The following is a 20729-nucleotide window of genomic DNA, read 5'->3' on the forward strand; positions in this document are numbered from 1 at the left end:
CACCTGCTCATCTACCATTCACTTTTCATGCTTCTGCAATTTTGTCTCCTTCCTCCTCTCTACTGAAACTGTTCTAACAGTGGTCTAGTTGCTGCTAAATCTCATAACAGTTCCCTGCAATTTTCCTGATCAACCACTTTTGCAACATATAATTAGAATGACCTCTCTGCCCACCTTGAAAATACATTCTCTTTGTCATCATGAATATTGATGTGGTGTCTCATCTCTCAGGTGTGTGAGGGTGAAAAGGTTGAGAACTACTGAAAAATGATGTGAAAGGGTAAAACTAACTTCTGGAACAAACAAATCCCAAAATTTCAGTGTCTTAACATGCTAAAAGTTTATTTTTGGTCACATAATAATCCAACAATGGTGTCCCTGGTGAGCAGGCAACTTTCCCCTACATAGGGATTCAGGGACCCAGAACCCACCCCTTCTGTAACTTCACCACACTCTGAGGCCTTGAGGACCCCTGTATTCAGTTAATGGTTGGGAAACAAAATAAACAATCATGGTGGACAGCCAGGGAAGGCTTTTATGCGCCAGGCCTGGAAATGATACACATTACTACTTCTACACACATACACGTGGTCACATGGCCACATCAAACTGTAAGGGCACCTGAGGAATTCAGTCTAGATGTGTGCCTAAAAAGAAGAAATGGGTTTGGCAAATGGCATCACAGTATCTGTTACGAATAAGGCTTTTCATGAAATCTATGGTATCTTTAAACTCCAGGGATTGTGTCACCACTGGAAACTACAACACAAAACCTTCATGTTTCAACCATGCCTGACTTCCTTGTTAAGACTCACAGGTGACCTGTCATTAATCTAACTGTGTGAGGAACTGAGATGCCTAATGACAAATAATTCATTCTAATGACAATGCAAACAGGAAAAAACAAGGGGTGGGGGGAACTCAAGAGTAAGACTCCCACACACAGAGGGAGGAGGTCCCACCATAGCATGATGGGGCTCGCACTTGTTTCTTTGTCTCTACTGCAAGGACACCTGCTGAGCTCAGGGAGGGTACAGGCTGTAATACAGGGACAAAGTACTGAGAGAGCTGAGAAAGGCAGTCTCCTTCTTCTCTACCCAGAATCATAGGGTTCTGCTGTCCTGAGAGCTTCCAGTGGCCCAGCCAGGGCTCAAAGGCTTCACTGCCATGGTGGCATCCAACAGCCTTACCTGTCGGGAGCCACAGAGTCATTAGGAAGCAACAGAAGAGGAGCCTGGAGTCTTCTAGAGCATCAGCCCATCCCATGCACACTCAAAAGCAAGCGCACAGATGACACAAATGAGGCCAGGTGGAGCAGGTAAGAAGCAACATGACAGCTAATCCCACCGTAACCAACAGGACGACTCAAGAGATGACATGAGATAGCGGACTTGCAGAAACAAGGTGAGAAACCTCAGGAAGGTGAGAGTCACAGAAATACGATTCGTTATGGTTTATGTTACTCCACTACACACATCATTGCTGAGTTCCTGGAAACCAGCGGTCATATTGACAATATCTGAAATAGCTGAAATTTTTCAGATAGAGGGTACTGCATTATTCTATCAATTTTTACACATCAATTTTTCCAATTTGAGTCAAAATCAAGACAGGAATATAACACTTTTTTTGTGAGTAGATCATTGAAATTTCTATCCAACATACTGATGTGCTGATCAAAAAACACATGAAACTGTAAGTGGCAGTTTCCCCCAAGAGAGGCATCCTAAAAATCCAGATTACTATTTTAATAGTTAAATTGGCTCTCCAGCTTATCATTACTAATAGACAGGATTTTTCATTCGTTCTCAAGTTTTATTCTGTTGTTAACTAACATGTATCTCAAGAGTTGGTTGAAACCTAGTAAAGAAAATAAGAGAGTTTTACTTATCACTGTAAAAATCTAATGATTCAAGCAATTTCTAAATATAAAGGCAAAAATGCAAGCCTTTTTCAAAAATAATAATGTACATTCTGAAGATACATAAAACTTTAAAATCAGCCACAAGAATGGCCACAAATTATTCCCCATATTCTGGTGATCAGCCAATAGTCTTAGAATTATCATTCTAAAAAACACATGCTAAAGTGTCAGGACTACTAACTGAAATATTCAATAATCTGAACAAGATTAATTATGCTGATTTTTAAAATGCTAAATAGGGAACTCTCAATTTCAAATTCTCCACATTTTCAAGGGAAATAGAATTAAGTAAAGAGAACATCTATAAATTTGCATTATTGATTACCCTCCCCTGCACTCATGAAATTTACCGTCAAAGAATAAACCATCATTAGATGTGCTCTTAATAGATTTCAAAGACTGTGACACAGTTGTATGAAAGCCATAAATTTGTTTGCATGTGATGTTGATGTATTTGCATAAGATTTCAAAGACCTAAACACATTCTTTATTGATTTTCAGAGTTTATTTATTTTAATACCACTTAGGAGGCAGAGTAATGTTTTGATAGTTGCAGAATAAAAAGGTGCTATTAAAAAGAATGCCAGGTATGGGCCACTTTGGGTGTTACTACTGGTGAACATGAGGAGCAGCAAAAAATGTTTCCCCAAGTTTTTATCTTTAATTCCCAGCTTAGAATATTTTTTTCCTTTCTGGAAAAAAGTCTAGAAAAAAATTTAAATCTATCTGTCTTTGACACCGCAAATCACTATTCTTGAGGGAATTAAAATTTGGTAAAGCATACATAATTGTAAGCAGTAATTACTAATGTTTATCATTTATCAATAGAAATATAATTTCACAAAGAATCAGATACATGGGTACAGACCTTATGTTAATTAACACACACAGCCTACTAAAAGCAAGCCTGATTCATGATAAGTTGAATTTCCAAATAAATAGTCAACACTAAAATTTTGTTGACTAGCCAAGAGAGAATTTAACAAATGAGAGGTCAACCAATCACAAGAGAGAGAACTGGAGAACTCTTTATCACGTAAACCCTGGTTTCCTGACTAATTCCAGCAACTTTTTTCAAATACAGAAACAGAAGCAATACCATTACTGTTTCCAAGTTCCTCTTTATGCTAAAGGAAAAACACCCTCCTTACTCAACATATACTCAATTGGTTATAATTTTACCAGCACCAAAAAAAAAAAAAAAAAAAAATGCAGAAAACATCAACTTCCATTATCTATACTGACAATTCTCATTTTAAAGCAATCATCTTGTTTTCTTCTTAAGCCATCTAGAACCAAAATATTAGGTTAAGCCACATGAAACTGTAATTTTTCTCAAATATTAGCAATTTCATATGGTTCAGCATATAGATAATATAATTTTAAATGGGCCATAAATTATAACATGGCTACTGATTATTATTGAGCAATCAGTAGTAAATGTTTTATGCATTTTGTTTTATCTATGTTTTCATCCCTCTCTTATTTGCTTCCTCAGAGAAATTAAATTTATACCTTGACTTCAAATTGATTCATATTATGAAATGAAAACTGTAGTGAAAAGAGAGGTTCCATTTCAGGAAAGAGAAACAATATGTACACGTATGAAAAGAACCGCGTCTGTACAATAAATTATGTTTCAACATATATTTTATCAACTAACATTCTTCTAGCACATACTTACACATCAGGCATTATGCTGAAAACCTTAAAATATATGATCTGTTTTAATCTTCTCAGAAACTGTGCAAAGTAGATAAAATAATTTGATTTATAGTAAGGAAACTGAGGAGCCATTCCACTGCTCCATAAACTGATTTTCTTGATTAATTAGCTGGTATTGTTGCTGAAATACTGACTACCTTCAGATTTTAATCACCCTCTATGTCTATATTTATTTAGATCAAGTTTTAGAAGTTAATAAACTTTCACAGATGTAAATACATGCACTAAAGAGAAACTATCTATGAAGGTAAAGATTACCTTGGTATTATTAAATTGCTTATGTATTGCTTTTATTCTTTTCAGCCAAAAAAAATCTTGAGGGTGGCCGGTTAGCTCAGTTGGTTAGAGCGCAGTGGTCTTAATAACAAGGTTGCCAGTTCGATCCCCACGTGGGCCAGTGTGAGCTGTGCCCTCTACAACTAGATTGAAACAACTACTTGACTCGGAGCTGATGGGTCCTGGAAAAACACTTAAAATAATTTGTTTTTAAAAGTTTAAATAAAAAAACTTCTTTAGTGTGTAATAGTAAATTAGTATCATTCCTGTTGTTTTACTATTCTTATTAGAAATCCTGAATAAACTAAATATGGATTTTTAATTCTGTTGAATCTTTTTAAAGTGTAATGACATATTTTCCATGACAATGAATAGTGCAGGTTTAGGAACAGTAGAAAATATTAAGTGTGGAAGAGATTATATTTCGGTACTTTTTCAGTACTTTCATAAAATAAAAACATGATCTTTATCTTGAGATTAATGTACGGTACCATGGAAATGCAAGGTATTTCTAAAAACTATTTATTCTACTCTCTTGTAATCTAGCCCAAAAATTATGGCTTTTGAAATTTTAACCACTATAGTCCTTAAATCCAAACTGTAAGAAAAATTTAAATATAATAGGATGCATGGAAAAAAAGAATCAGTGAAACCTCTAGATCAGAATATCCTGGAAATGTGAGTCATACTTAATATTTAGGTAAACTCTCCATGGAAATGAAATTCCTTCATGGGCAAAAATATGACAACTAACTCTCTAAATATCCTTAAAATTACATAGTTCTTTTAGGCAGGACTAGACCAGAACACTGACATTTTTGATAAAGTCTAAATGGCTTAAATGCTTTCTTGATAATATTTTTTTGAACCAGATGAAAATCTTAGACTTCAAGTTCCTAAGACTCTCTCAAGGATTCTTGAGCAGTTTCTTGACAAACAAACATGGTTTACTGATTTATTTATCTACAAGAGTACATTCATTTTATTTAAACTCTATACAAAAACATATTGAATAATTCTGGATGGTTGTTTCAGAGCGTGGTACATAATAGTCCTAAAGCACTTCCCAGTTGTTCAGCAGTATAGGGCTTAAGGTTTTTGATTTTACAAAAAACCACTTACTGAGCCCCTCCCATAGTGCATACGGCCAAGCTTTTTAAAAGTGCCCTAGATTATAGAAAACTCAAGTTTTATTCTAAACTTAAACAAAAAAACCCAGTAATTTAAATCCAATAAAAGCCATCAGAATTGATCATCACCTTTAGCTATCAGAAAATTGAACACAAAATAATATATTTACAAAACTGTTGAAGAAAATATTTTTCTTTAAGAGACAGAACAACCAAACGCAATTGATTTTATCTAAACATGGATTCTATCCTGAGTCAAAGAAACCAACGATAAAAGATATTTTAGAGATAACTGGTGAAATTAAATGTATATTCTAGATATTAAATTGAATTATGGAAGTGTTATTCCTTTGGTTATGTGTGATAAAGACAGTATGGCTAGGCAGGAAAACAGCTCCATCTTGAGAACTATAAAGCTTGAAGTATTCAGTGATGAGGCAGAAAAAGAGTCAATAACAGTGAGCCCACGTAGGACCGGCCTGGCCTGCATCTCCCTCCCCAGGGACTGCCCAAACCCAGCCCCTAGAGATAAATCTTCCTGTCAAACATGCTTCAAAAAAGGAGATTAAGACCCAACCAGAAAAATCAAGTTTTTGACACCCGTGCAGATCGCTAGGGCCTACCCTCAGCTTGAACTCCAGCCTCATTATAACACAATTAGAATAAAATGAACATTAAGGCATGGCCCTCCACCCCCATAGATCTTTCTGTATGCATTATGGATAAGAGCATGTGCAGAAAGAAACTAGTTGTATAACCTGCACATGTCAATAAAATAACCTCAGTCTATACGTCAGATGGACGTCACATCTCCTGCTGTAAGAAAAGTTACCTATCCTTTCCTATATAAGAAAAAGACAACCTGAAGTTAGGGAGAGTTTTTCACTTGAGACCCTTCCCCTGGCAGCCTCTCTGCCAGCGACTTTCTTCTTAAATAAACTCTAACTTCTAATTTTTTTTTTTTTTTTTTTTTTTTTTGAGTCTGTGAATTCTTTCACATTCTGCAAAGGACCAGGAGGGGTTAATTCTATGCCAGGACATTTAGGATGCAAATGTCATGATGCTTACCTATAATTTACTTTGAATGGTTCAGCAAACAGCAATATATACATATAGTAATAGCACATAAAGCAAATGTGGTCAAATATTAACAACTTTTGAATAATGAGTATATAATTGGTCAGTGTAGCACTCTTTCTACATTTCTGTATGTTTATTTCTATAACAATTTTTGTTTTTAATTCTTAGACTTTGTTCTTTCCAAATTCCACTGGGCACAAAGGCTTTCAGGCTAGTTCATCTGAATTAATCTGTTTTGTGCTTGACTTCAAGACAGCTCACAGATAAATGTAATCCTTAACCTACCTGGTGTGACGATAGTGTATCCCTTCCTCTAATTAGCTTCTAATCTCTTTTTCAATTTTAAATGTCTTAATCTTTAACTGCTCTGTTTTATATGTGTCATCATGATAAGAGATTGCAAATTATCCTCACTCATGGGTTGGATAAAGAAAGAACTGAGGATAATGAAAGAACATTTATTTTGTTTATTTCAAGAAGAAAAGACCTCGAGGAGCATAGAAATTTTCCCACATTTGAAGGATTCTCCTATAGAAGATTTATAAATTAATTTTATGCTGCTCCAGGATCAATGAGTAGAAAATTTAGGAAGACAGATTATGGTTTAACATTAGGGACGATTTTCTAAATAACTCAATATCCATTAATTGGAACTATTGCTACTTGGGAAACTTCTGTGCCCTCACTAGGACTCTTTCAAATACTGGACAAGGGAGTCCAACTATGAGCACAAAACAGTGTAAGAACAATGAGGAAATGTGTTTCATTGCTTATTTATCTACTTAAATGTCTATTTACTTATGAAAATCTTGTGGGCAGTCTACTGACAAAAATCCAAGTTACAACAAATGTGAAAACCCCTCAGTAATTTTTTGGAAAACCAATACTAATTAATACTATCTCCCTTTTATTATATTTCATAGTAGTTTCACAATAATGTTATGAAATTTTAAACTACTAGCTCCCTAAGAAATTGTTCTTTATCATCTGACAGTCAATAAATTCACATTTTTCTGCTGCTTCCTCTCAAAAACCTCCTAGGCTATTAGAAAAATTTCAGACGTAGCTTTGTTAAAGCAACGTTCAACTTTGGAGACTCAGGGAGCAGAACAGAGTTCATTCTAACCTGAATCTGGCCTTCAATGCATTTTTGTATCACCTTACCCAATCCATAGCTAATGCTGTCAATCAGCATCAACACGTGACCTAGACTGACCAATAAAAAATGGTGTAGTGTATGTTCCCATACCTAATATAACCGTTCTAAGGTGACCATTCTAAGATGAACTATGAGTAGGCAGCTACTTTAGAAGAACAATTTTAAGAGTGGAAATGATCTGCAAGGTACCTGCCCACACAGAAGCAGCAAACATCACCCTTCATATCCTTTGCACAGAAACAGGATGAGAATAGCAAGGTAAAGCATATTCTGAGGGTCATCAAGCACATTTAGTGTGAAATTGTGTGCAAACGCAGTTCCAGGGGGAATACTCTGGAAGATTTAAGTGCCATTTATTCATTCTAACCTAATGATTTTCAACTACTCTATGCACTGGCTGGTCCTGACCCTATTTGTCCTCAGATAGTATGCTGATTCAGCAGGACTTTTCATGCCCAAAGGGCCTTAGAAATGGCATTGAGGCAAACCAAAGAAAGGCTCATAATCAATTAATCTTTCTCCATTGCAGTCCTCCAAAGACACAGGTGCTTAGGTGGAAAACAAGTGACTCAGAAACTAAACTCTATCCAGAGGAAGCTTGCATGGCTGAACTCCACGCAGCTGCAGTGACTACGAAGTATCGTTTCCTGCAGTTGTTTGGTGCTCATAACGCTTCTGATGCACGCTTCCTCTGCCAATCCCATGCACATGACAGCATTCATCCAGCACCAGCCACACACACACCACTCCTGTCACTGAGCACAGAAAGCAAAGGCCAGCACGTCTTTATTCCTCCAGACGAGCATAAGCCATTAACAAAAGGGAGAATAAATATGGAAAATACCACCCTCCTTTCCTAAAAGATGCTGTAGATGGGAAACATATAGGCACGACAGATAAAGGGCGAAAGGCCAAGAGTTTTGCATCACAGCTGCTTGTACAGACAAGTCAATTGGCTATTATAAAATCATGCACTGCAGTTAACCAACTCTCCCTGTGGGTTTCTCAACCATCATATTCATAATAACAATTTATTAAAATCAAGTTAGACTCAATGAACTCCATATGTAACTTGGAAACACTAAACCTTACCTTTAAACCAACGTGACAGGGTAAGGATCTCTGGACACAGCTGAGGTGGGCTATGGCCCTACAGCTAAGCTGGGAATAAGAACGTGCAGACTAATCAGCATGGATTTGCCATTGGCTTCGAAACACAGACAAATCTTCCTAGAGAGTTTCCTATTACAAAAAATTAATATTTCAATTGTTAAAAGAAATAATAAACCCTTCCCCCCCCAAAAAAAAGGTTTTAAGAGTTCTAGTCTCCACTAGATAATTAAGTACAAAAAAATATCAAAAATGAAATACAGGGAAAATTAAAAATGGCAAATAAAATAAAAACCTTTGACTAACAAAACCGATAAAATACCCACTGGGTTGCAAAATATATCCACAGAAAGTGAGTATAAATGCCATTAGAACGCTCTTAAATTAAAAAAAAATAAATAAATAAAAAATAAAAAAAACTAAGTTAAACCTGTTTCATTATCGTCCCTTGCTGTGAACTCAGCTTCCCTTCCAGTCATCCAACAGAAGCTCCAGAAGTCAATGTTCTCTCTTCTCTGTCCTTACCCTGTCATGGGTCATGGGTCTCAAACTCTGCGCCCCTCTTGCCGTGCCCTGCGCCCCTCTTGCCGCGCCCTGCGCCCCTCTTGCCGCGCTCTGCGCCCCTCTTGCCATGCTCTGGTAAGGTCTGCACAGTGTTCAACCACACTGCTTCAGTCTCATACCGGCTCTTCCAGCTGCTGACATGACAACAGCCCTATACATGACAACAGTCCTATACAGTCCCGCTGACAGTGCTTAGCTCACGTGCACAGTGGGTCATCTCACATGTGTCTGTTAAAAGCCACTCACTGGCCCTTCATAAGAATCAATGGAGACCCTGTAAGACCCCTGAGCCCTCAAACTCTGGCCCCAATCTCTGGAACCTTCAGATCCGCTCTCCCCAGCTGCATCTGACACTCAAGCTACAAGGACTCTCTTGGGAACACCAAACATTCCACGTGGATGTCCCCTTCTGTATCTTCCCACATGACATTTCCCTCTATCTAGACGGTGCTTTCCCACTTCTGCTTAGAAGCAGTGCAGTAAAATCATTAAGAACTTGGTCTTTAAAGTTACACATTGTCTCAGATCCATGCTCATCGTCTACAAGCTCTGATGCATTTATATACCTCTGACCCTATTTCTTCAGCCATAAAACAGATAAGAGTAAAATGGTAACAGAAGGACACGACATTGGTGAGTGCTTAAAAAATACCAGCCAGCAGCGCCCCCCCTTATTTTCCTGTCTAGGTTCCGCAGAAGAATAAACGCTGAAGCACTTTTCTTAACCACATTTAGGAAGAGCTGATCCCTTTTCTCTCGCGGTCCTTTACAGCATCTCTTCGTTTTTCAGTGAATTACGGCACTTACCATGCTATATGTTGTAATCATGTATTTAATTACTTGTATCTGCTGCAAAATGGAGCATTCTTTAAAGAGAGGGTTAAAAGCACCTCTGGCTTAAAAGCCTGTTTAAGAAAGCTTATATTATACACGAACAGCCTTACCCAAAGGCATAATGAAGCTCAGATAGGTCATCATGTAATACGAATCACAATGCTTGGCTACATGGTACTTAAGAAAATATATGTACAGAGGGGGCCAAAAAACTGTATACACATGTTAAGAAAGGAAAAAAACTGTATTAAAATTGTAATACTCAATATATACTGATAACAAAAGACGAATACAAGTCACATTTGAATTCTGCAATTACAAGAGGAGCTCAAAGTGGTGACCAGCAGCACAATTTTAATACAATTTTTTTCCTTTCTTAAAATGTGTATACATTTTTTGGCACCCTCTGTATATAAGTTAAAAATCATTATTTTATGAATATAGCTATAAAGATAAGGTTCAATAAATAAGTTACTATAGACAATATGTCTATAGATGCATATAATATATCTATAAACCCATATCTGTGTGTTTATTTACATGTATATTAGAAATCCAATAGAATTTTTGAAAAATACTACCCAAAAAATTCAGTGTTCTGAAGGGTTCTGGAGGAACCCTTGAGACAACAAAGAGAAAATGAATTTCAGTCCTCAACGTAGATTTCCCTTTCTGGAATTGACAACATTTGCATAATTATACCAAGTGAGCATGCAAAATCAAAGCAACAACCTTTGTCATGCTTTTACCTCTTTACCATGCCTTTAAATCTCTCCAAAGTACATGCACAATTAGTCTTTATTAAAATTTTAAAGGGATGTCAATATTGCTGAAAATAGAGTTGACCTGGGCTAAAAGGAAAAGCCTAAGCCTAGGTATTTTCTGAGAGGATTACACAACTAAGAATTAGCGAATCAAAATATTACTTTATAAAATATGTACATATTACATTTGCCAATAAGCGGCGATTTAGAATCAGATGGAATTTGAGAGTTGACGCAGCTGAGACCAAGTTGAAGGGCTATCACAAGGGGTTCTACTGGAAGACGTGGGACTAGAGTCTCGCTAACATGTGCTGGCTCTATGACCACTTAAAACTTGATGAGCAAGTATGCGGTAGTCAGCATCCTCCCCCACTGAGTCGCCAGCACCACCGGCTCACTCAATTCCGTGGCTGCCTCCAGGAATTCATCATTTTACTGTTTATCTCCTCCATAGCACTTATCACTGCTTGTATCATAATTATCTTGTTGTTTATTTCCACTTTCCTTGTTTTGTTTCCTGACCCCCAACAGCGCCTTGAGGGCAGGAAACCGCCTGTGGACCCTGACTTGGCAGGTGACTGGCATAGGGAGCGTGTAAATATTCGCAGAACGAAGGCTGTTGGGTGAATAGCTGAAAAGTCGCCACTGACTCAGCCTCCGCCCCACACTGGTGGCTGCAGGGCAGCACAGAATTTGGTTCCTACTCTTCACTACAATCCTGTGAGGCAGGACCACCAGCAGGCCCCTTTGGTAGATCAAAGCACAGAGGCTCTGAGCTGTTAACTTCGCTGGGGAAGGGAGGGGGACGCCCAGGCTGTTCGAAGTCTCAACAGGAGCTGAGGAAGAGAGCCGATTTAATGTGTCAAGGTCACATCTCTGTACGAGGACACAGGTCCAGCGAGAACTCAGAAACAGGAAGAGACAAGTGGACAAAGTCAGGCCCAGGGGGATCTGATACCTCCAAGAGCCGACTACACTCAGAGCTCTAGATAAAGCACACACACGTTCTCAGATTTGAGGCAGTGTATGCATGTGTGCTATCGTGAAGTCCCTAAAGACAAGGGGACAAGGGACATGGGGAAGAAGGGGCATTCCTGGCCCAAGAAGCTCTATTAATAAATAGTCATCTGGAGAGTGATGACGACTTTAATAATTTGGTGGGACTGAAGCAAGGAGTTTTATGGGGGTAGGAAAGCAGAAAAGGTGAGAGAGGCAGGCAAGGGACCTGATCACGAATAACCTTGGGTGACTTGTAAAAGGGTTTGGATTTTATTCTCTTATAAGCAACAGAGGTCCACTATCAAATTCTAAACCTATGAGTGGCATAACCATTTTTGCATTTCTTTAAGATTGCTCTGAAGTTTAGTTTGGAGGGACTCAAACCCAAAGGCAGATACATTTACTTAGGAGATTACGTCAATACTCTGGGTGAGGCACCTTAGCTAAGGCCTTTGCAACTGTTTAGTTCCTGGCAGTGTGAGCTAAGGAACAGCTTTCCTCAGGTAGAAATGGGCTTAAAGAAGGGGTTCTGTTTTTAACATAGTGAGTTTGAAGGGATCACCTAACGCCTCAAAGCTACCCATATACAAATTTTAGCAATCCAAGCTTAAGCAAATGTAACTGTTTCCCTCACTTCAGGACTCTTCAGTGCTTACTATGCTATATCCCTCCCATAGGGGGAGGGATAGAACATGCAGTGTCCACCAAACTTATTTGAACAAGAATGTTTTTCCCAGGCTAGTAACATTTTTCCCTAGTAACATTTCTCAGGACAATGGGCATCCTTGGGAAATGTGGTTCTGTAAGTTTTCAACTGTATTAAGGTTAGAAAACTGAAGAGTTCTTTGAACTAGCTCAAAAACAATTAGAAAGCAGACCAAAAATGAACTTGAATAATTACTCAGTTGTGTAAAGAATGATCCTTGAACGGCTCATGTACTACAGTTCTATGAAATGTGGTAAGAATAGGAAAATCTGACCAGTATTAAACGCCCTTGTGCAATACACCAGCAAAGAGATGGAAACAGAGAGGTTCCTAAAAAGCGCAGCTCTGTGCAAAAACAAAGGGAAATGCTGCTAATGATGCAGAAATTGTGTTAAGGACCAGATATATATCTATAGGTATATCTATAGATAGATATGGGAAGGGCAGAAGCTATTCCTTCCTTCTGGCTTAAATAGACACAAAGGAGACCTTGGAACAAGCTTTCTTTGTTCAGGAAGGAATCCCTGGAGAGCTCTCCCTCAGTAATGTAAATACAGGCAGCCACCTACTGCTCAGCGGGGAGAAACTGAAGGAGGCCTTTGTAGGCTGACAGAGATGGACCCCTCACAGTACCCCTCATAGGCTGAGCCTGCTGGAGGCTGGAAATTGGCTGATGTGCAGGAAAAACGTCCAAGACCTTCTGGGTGGAACGAGACCAGGGATCCCCAATGCTGCAATGAGAGTGGAGTTGGTATCCCCGTAGGGGCCGAATAAGGAGTCCTGACCCAAACTTGCTGGAAGGAAAGGATACCAGGAGCCCCTGAAGAGAATTCACTGCAAAGCTGGGGAAATGCGGCCTGGCCAGGCTCAACACAGAGGCTAGAATGTTGTAGGGTCAGAAGGAAGCTGGTGGGTGGTGTGGGGCTGAGCCGCGCGGGAACTACAGGGCATGTCAGCATCGGCGCTGGTGAAGGAACCACCCAGGACCGGTCCTCAGGGTGCTTGCAAGCATGATTGATTGGGGCCCTGTGGACTGCGAAAGCCCCAGAGACTCTTGAATAACTTAGGATGGAAAATTCTTCGAGAGAAACGTTAAACTTCTAATAAGAGTGGGAGTTCAAATAACTATAAAAAGAGATTATATTTACATGTCAAAATGATTCATCCTGGGTACATACAGATACGTGAAAGATGTTCCTAGTTGTTGAGCAATGTGCATGCATGAGCCAATAAGGATCTTTCAAGTCATGCCAAGGTGTGGTCCCTGAGGCCACCTGTACCCAAGAAAAGCTGAGGAACCTTTGGTTGAGAGGGTTTTCTTGTGACTGGAAAAGCCAGGCAGAGTTCCAAGGAGACACACAGTTAGTAGGAAACCATCACAGATTCTCAAGTATTGCTGTCAACCCACACGTGCTGCTTTGCAGGGCGAGCTTCCGAGCTCACACGAGGTCTGGAAGCCGGGCATGGGGACATGGAGATTCACCAGTCACCCAGGTACAAATGCTGAGAGGCTGACCTGCCGTAACAGCACAGCCTGGGCGGGAGGAGGTCCATGTACCCTTATACGAACACTCTGAGGTGGACAAGTCAGGCTGGGAAGGGTGGAAAAGTGAAAAAACACACAGTATAGGGCGCAGCCGGAGCAAATACTCCCCTAAGACATACAGTAGGGGATTACAGATGGGACAGAAACTTGAGCTCACAATGTAAAGATGGCTTGACAGAAGCAGGTCTCTGCTAATAAGCTATGTAGGGGGGGGAAAACACTACAGTTTCTTAATGGAGAGAATATAGAGAGTGGTGAATTTCCATTACACAAACAATTTTAAAGCTCTCTCTACATTAAGTTAACTAAGCATCCCTTGGTTTTCTCAGCAAGCTCAAATTTATTTTTAAATGGCAATGTATTTAAAGTGCTGAAGAACCAAATCTCCAATCCTGAATCTGATATAGCTGCTAATTTGGTTTATACCCTGGGGGCGACGGGAGGGACATTTGATGAGTGTTACGGCATCAACTACCTTCAGTGAAAATCTCATTGCAGATCTCTGAACTAAACTCTCTATGCAAAAAAAAAGAAACAAACAAAGAAAAAAAAAAAATCACCTACATATTCTTACCACAAAAGCCCAGGAAAATATAAGGGATAAATAACCATATGTGTGCCTATATACATACACATACATGTCTGTACTATAATTTTCTTAATACTCTGAGCCAGAAAGAATCAAGCTAAATAAACTTCAGTTTCAGGAAAATGCCACTAGAATCATCATTTTGACTTTACCCCTATCCACATTCAGAACTCTGAATGATTTATGCAAATTCATATACTTAATCATTTATCGAGTAATATGCCAGGCATTTTACATCAATTAACCCTATTTTCACAACAATTCTGTATGGTAGAAATTATCCCATTTCTAGACGAGGAAACTGAGGATTAGATGGGTGAAGTGACAGCTCAGTGGTCACACAGAACCCTATAGGGTTTTCTGACTTCTCAGACCATCTTGTTCAAATCAGTAAATATCCCTGAGCCCGATTCATTTCCAGGTGATGGAGTGAGAGGCTCTTTTAAGTCCTTTAAACCCTGAGGTTTTCAGGTCATTTTCAAATCATTCTGTGCAGTCCAAATATACAGACACGGCTGGGGGGCATCAGGAGAAAGTCAGTTCCCGGTCTGCAGAGGCCTGCGTGCCCATTTCCTGATCTTGTAATGCACAGACAAACGTGGGAAGGATGTCTGATGACTCAGAGTCTCCTCCCAACCTGAAGATTCATGATACCCCTTGAGTCAATGATAAGGAATAGAAAGCATTTACCACAAAGCTGAGACTATACTTTGATTCTTTACATGCTGCAAAACAGAGATGCTCTAGGACTCTGTTCATGTCTCCTCTTCTATATACAACAGAAGATGCTGAGGCTACAGAATGGTCTCCAAGTGGTAGACCACTTTGATAATAGAAGAAAGGTTCACATATCTACCCAACTGAAATCATCTGAGAAAACCAGGTGAGTCCCTTAGATTTCTCTCACTTTTGGTTACAAGAACCAAGGAAAACTGGGTTGAGGAAGAAAGAAAGGAAGAATGCACTGGCTCATGTCATGCAAAACTCCACAGATGTATGTATTTGAGCTTTGGGCACTGCTGGATTCCAGCCTTACCTGATACCACAGAATCCTCATTAGCTCTGTTCCCTCTGAACCCGGTCTGATTTGAAACTCCATGTGATATCCAGATGGCTGAGCTCCTCCACGCTCTCCTCCACACCCTTCCATAGCAGGAGCAGAGCAAAACAAAACTGCTCGTGCAAATGTCTCAACACATATCGGTCCCAACTGAGTGACTGCCCCATCCTCAAACCCATCTCTGTGGCCAAAGGGATGGGATAGTCTAATTGATTAAATCATCCAAACAACATGATTGGAAAAGGGAAAAGGGTGGTTTCTCTAAGGCCACAGGAGGGAGAAAGATGGCTGTACAGAATAAAACAGATTATATAAGACCACATTAGAAAGAACAAAGTTGATTTCCTAATCTTGCTCCTCCAATATCATTAGTTCTGGCACTCAATTTACAATTCAACCCCTACGTATACCAGTGAATCTGAAACCAATTAACACTAGTAATGACAGTTGTAATATTAGTAACAATAAAAATAATAACACCTACTACTTATCAATAGTACACACATTGGACCTAGATACTCTGTTAAGCACTTTACATGCATTATCTCATTTCTCATCTAACCTCAATTTATAGATGAAACTAAAGCTCAAAGAGGTTAAGTAACTTGCCCACGATCACACACTCGTAAGGAATATAGCCAGAATTCAAACTGAGAGCCAACTCAGAAACCATGTTTTGAACCAAAACATGACACTACTTCTTCTCAATAATGTCCGTACCTGTGTCCCTGACCCACCCTTAAGCCGATGCTATGTCTTCCTTCTGTCCTGGACCTTAACACATTGAAACTCTCCTACTGCTATTACATCAGCTGGAACTATCTTTGGCCATGTGTGACTCTCTTTGATTCAAGAAAATGTTACCTTACACTTGCAAGGTGCTTTACGATACTTGAAACAAAAAATGTGAAGTCTGTGGGAAGCAGAAAGCAGGCCCTACACCCACCGAAAGTCACCAGAGGAAGGAGCTGCCTTCATCACTCATCTGGGCAACAACGGCCTGGTTTCTACTACCCACTAGAAGTGGTCTTACTTCTAGACCTACTATAAAATGTGCCAACAGAAAGCTCAGTAGGAAATATCTCCAAACAGCAAAAATGTTCATCAGAAAATGACAAACTGAACATAGGAATAGAAAACCCTTTATAGGCAGCATGGAAGTGAGCAAATTTACAGATCCTGTCACAATGTAAAAAGGAATCAGTGATTTCTAATATTCTAGGGGGAAAATGGTCTTTGTTAATATTATATTTCTGGCAAAGAAGGCAACTAACAAGATTTTACTTTTTTTGTTTCTAGAAAGCCAGAAAAGGATTCATCTTTTTGTAAAGTAAAAAAGTAAATGATTTTTCGGCATCACACAAAAACACAAACCCATGAAGCCAGACAGAAGCTTATAAAGGTTCTTAAAAGGACACCCAAGCTCTGCCCACCTCAGAGCAGGGACAAAACTCAGCAAGACAAGGATTGCACCTCTTTCCGGAACCTTTCTCAGTATTTAACCATCCTGAGAGTGGGAGTCAGTTACCCTCAAGGCCTCTGTTGACTCCTAAATAAGTTCAAGGCACTAAGCTCATTCCCCCCCTGTGTGTGACATTTTCAAAAAAATCAAAGTATAGAAAGCGTTCAGAACTATTCTAATCTTTGTTGACATATGAGACTGAATTGAAATTAATACCCTACTAACATTGGGTAAAGAGCTCAATACTGAAAATTCAAGGTGACGCTACAAGGCAAAATTGTAATACGTCGAGAGCGCCCAAAATATGTGTTCTCCACCATCTCATAAATTAAATTTAAAAATCACCATTGATTTGTGCTGATTAGCACTTCCCCAGGATTTTCCTGATTTCCAAGAGAAAACACATCCATATCAAAGCCTATGATTCAAGGCAGATTTCCTGAACCCAAACCTCAGGAAAAGTTTGGACAAATATTAGGCAGAATACACCACCATGAGGAAAGGGGGAGAGCAGCTAAAAATTGATTGTGTGTGTCCGGATACGAACCTGTGAAACGTTTGTCTATTTAGAGTTATTAACCTTAACCACAATTATATAGACTCGTGCAGTACCCTAAAGGTTTCCTCTTTCTCAAGATACAGTGTAATTAGATGCCAAGTGACACATCACTTGTGCTTTTTAATTTTGTAAATTCCGTTGGTTTTTCTCCTATGAGTTCATCCTTTTCTCTGAGCATCCACACAACAGCGAGACCAAGACATAGATGGCAGACAAGAAAAGCAGAGGCTGCGAAGTCAGAAGGCCTGAGCTCCAGATCCTCCTGTGTCCCCAAGAACGGAGACCTCCAAGTCACCATTTAACCTCCCCATCGCTCAGTTTCCTCATCTGAAAAATGGTCACACTTACTCGCTTCCTTCACAAGACTGTTTTGAGAATCAAATGAGGTCAGTAACCCCAGCACTCTGAAAGCTTCAAAATGCTACCAAATTATTAGATACCATTATCACAATTAATGTATTCCAGAGCAAAAAAGTGCCAGACATACGAGTATACAAATCCTAGATTCACTATTTGTATGAATTGAGGCAGAGAGAAGCACGCAGAATAAGTATTTCTCATTTTAAGTTAACAAAATTGAGTTAAATCCCAAGGAATGGAGAGAAATAAACTCACCTGTCTACATTCTATTAAAATGTACTTTCACACTATCAGGAAACTTTTTGTCTCTAAATTAACAGTTTATTCATGGTTTTTTAAACTTAAAATGTTTAACCTGCATGAATTATCCAAATTCCGTTGCTTACGGAAAAATCTAGGCTCTGTAAATAGTGTCTATGGGGATTGGTCTGAGGTTTGATTTAATATGTGCAAAGAGTTCGGACCACGCTGGCCCGTGGTACTTGCTATGTAAATGTCTGTACTATGGTAGGCAGTGAAGAATCAGCCGGATCTGTTTTCAAACCATTGCTCCAATCACTTAGATATTTGATTTGAGGTACAGGTTTTCTCACCTGTATAATGAGGAAAATAAAAGTACTCGCCTCATAGGTTGTTATGAGGATTTTAAAAATTACATATATATATATGTATATATATATATATGTGTATATATATGTATATATATATGTGTATATATATGTGTATATATATGTATACATATATGTATGTATATATATATATATATGTATGTATATATATATATATGTATTATATATATGAAGGTTGAAAAGCCATCTGTCATATTGAAAGTGTTCAGTAAGTCATGGTATTGGTGGTTTTGCTTAGAGTAAAAATGTTTAATAGCAGTAATGCTGGTAAACTACGGAGCAGCACCCTAAATTCGTCAATTTTCAGTGGTTTACTTAAGCCTTATACAGTTCTGAAGAGCTAGCTGCACCAATCTTGGCAGTAGCAAAAATGTACTTGATTAATTGAAGGTGGTAAGTAGAGGATCGAGTTCTCAGCCACAATCCCAAGTTTAATTCTGCTTTCGACTTCCCACTGCCAAAATATTTTCAGTAGCCAGGAACACATTTACTCATGAGAAGCATACAGTTTATCCCTTTGCATTCAACTTTTTACAACCTCAGCTTTCCTACAAAGCTTCCATTGTCTAATCAGTCTAGCATGCAATGGTATTACTCCACTAGACCAAGGCCATGTGTTTCTAAAGAATTTATGATTTTCCAGTCTTTGTCAACACCATTTCTTGTAAATTTAAATAAAAAATGAAGAGCTCCTAGAAAAGCTTTTTAAAGCCGGGGCTTTTTTTCCGTTTTTCATTTCCCCCATTTTTTTTCATTTCCCCAAAAGACAGGGTGAAAAGGAAGGAAAATCAAAGATTTAAAAAACAAAAACAGGGAAAGTTTCAAAGGATAGAAACAGAAATATCTTTGTAAGCTGTTAAGGAATTTTTCAGGGTCAACAGCTTAAAAGGACTGTGCCCCTCACCTGAGATTCCTCTTTGTCTTCACAGCCTCGTTTCATGGCCACACACAAATATTCTAGCAGCTCCTTACTAGGAAGCTTGTTTTCAGTTCCTTGTATTTTTATTATCATGTTATTCTCCATCACTTTTTTGGACCTCGAAACAGTTAAAGCACAGCTTGCCAGAGAAAAGGGATCTTGGAATCCAAGTTCTTATACCCATTTCCTTTTGTGCAGACTTCCAAGCTGGCAGGTAGTCTGATTGAGAAGACCGGGGACTTCCAGAAGATTGCAAAGTGATTCTTGGTCAAGAATGCAACACTTCCCTATACTGGTAGCCTCCTCATCTGGTTGCATTTCAGCATCAACTTTCTTATGTTTCTGTTCTAAGTTTGTGCTATTTACTCCCACTGCCAAGCAAACCAATCCATTGCTTGATTTTTATTTTATAACCAAAATGTTCCATCTTAGAAATTAAATAGGGGAAAGAGGGGTGGTAGAGGAAGGCAAAGGGGATCCATATATGGTGATGGAAAGAGAACTGACTCTGGGTGGTGAACACACAATGTGATATATAGATGATGTATTACAGAATTGTACACCTGAAATCTATGTAACTTTGCTAACAATTGTCACCCCCAATAAACTTTAATTTAAAAAAAAAAAGAAATCAAATAGTGTCACCCACAAATAGACTTTTGATGAGATACTAGCACCTGAATTACAAGAATAAGGGCAAACTTCTCAACGTCATTTCATTTGTTCCCTTCCTATGTGCTTATTGTCATAATGCAATCGTGTCAGCAGGAACTAAAATAAAGTCTCCTTAGTTACCTGACTCTTTTATGGCTTCTTACATGTAAGAAATTTAACTTTACGCCCAGTGACTACAAAACAATTGACCATAACTTTTGAAAGGATGATTTCAGTCACCTATTATACACAAGTATTTGGTATACACACAATAACCATAAACATTAAAACATTTCCATGTGACAAATATCATTGAAATCCAACATATATCTGCTGAAATCCAAGCAAAGGAGTTATTCAACAATCTCAAACATTTCAGTGAGTCACGTCTTCTCCATTTCAAAACAGAAAAAGGGCCCTCAACAGAAGATTCTCAACTTCCAAAAATTCAGAGTCTTTCGGATATAGAGAAAACTGGAGGGAAATAATACTGGTCCTCAGACATGAGGGCCCAATGAACTAACTAAAAGATGAAATATTGTAATTCTACCCTACTAGGTAACCAGCAGGAAAAGTTAACCTCTGGATGAAAGATTCCCTTTATTTCAATCCCATTGAGACAGTTGGTACTGCTACTTATTTTTTGGCTAAGCCATCTATGTGAAATTCAACTACATAAT

General features: G+C 38.7%; 1 protein-coding gene and 1 long non-coding RNA gene across 3 annotated transcripts in view; one reads left to right on the plus strand and one right to left on the minus strand.

Moving 5' to 3' along the window:
- The window catches only part of VAV3 (vav guanine nucleotide exchange factor 3), a 329628-nt gene that overhangs the window by 227667 nt on the left and 81232 nt on the right, over nt 1-20729 (minus strand). The window lies entirely within an intron of this gene.
- On the plus strand, nt 873-20150 carry LOC141568617 (uncharacterized). The gene is made up of 3 exons (XR_012491786.2): nt 873-1404; nt 17645-17873; nt 19594-20150. It is a non-coding gene; the product is annotated as an uncharacterized LOC141568617 (long non-coding RNA).

The sequence above is a fragment of the Rhinolophus sinicus genome, chromosome 7 (assembly GCF_057876585.1).
Source record: "Rhinolophus sinicus isolate RSI-liver-muscle chromosome 7, RSI-T2T, whole genome shotgun sequence".
In the NCBI taxonomy this organism is placed as follows: domain Eukaryota; kingdom Metazoa; phylum Chordata; class Mammalia; order Chiroptera; family Rhinolophidae; genus Rhinolophus; species Rhinolophus sinicus.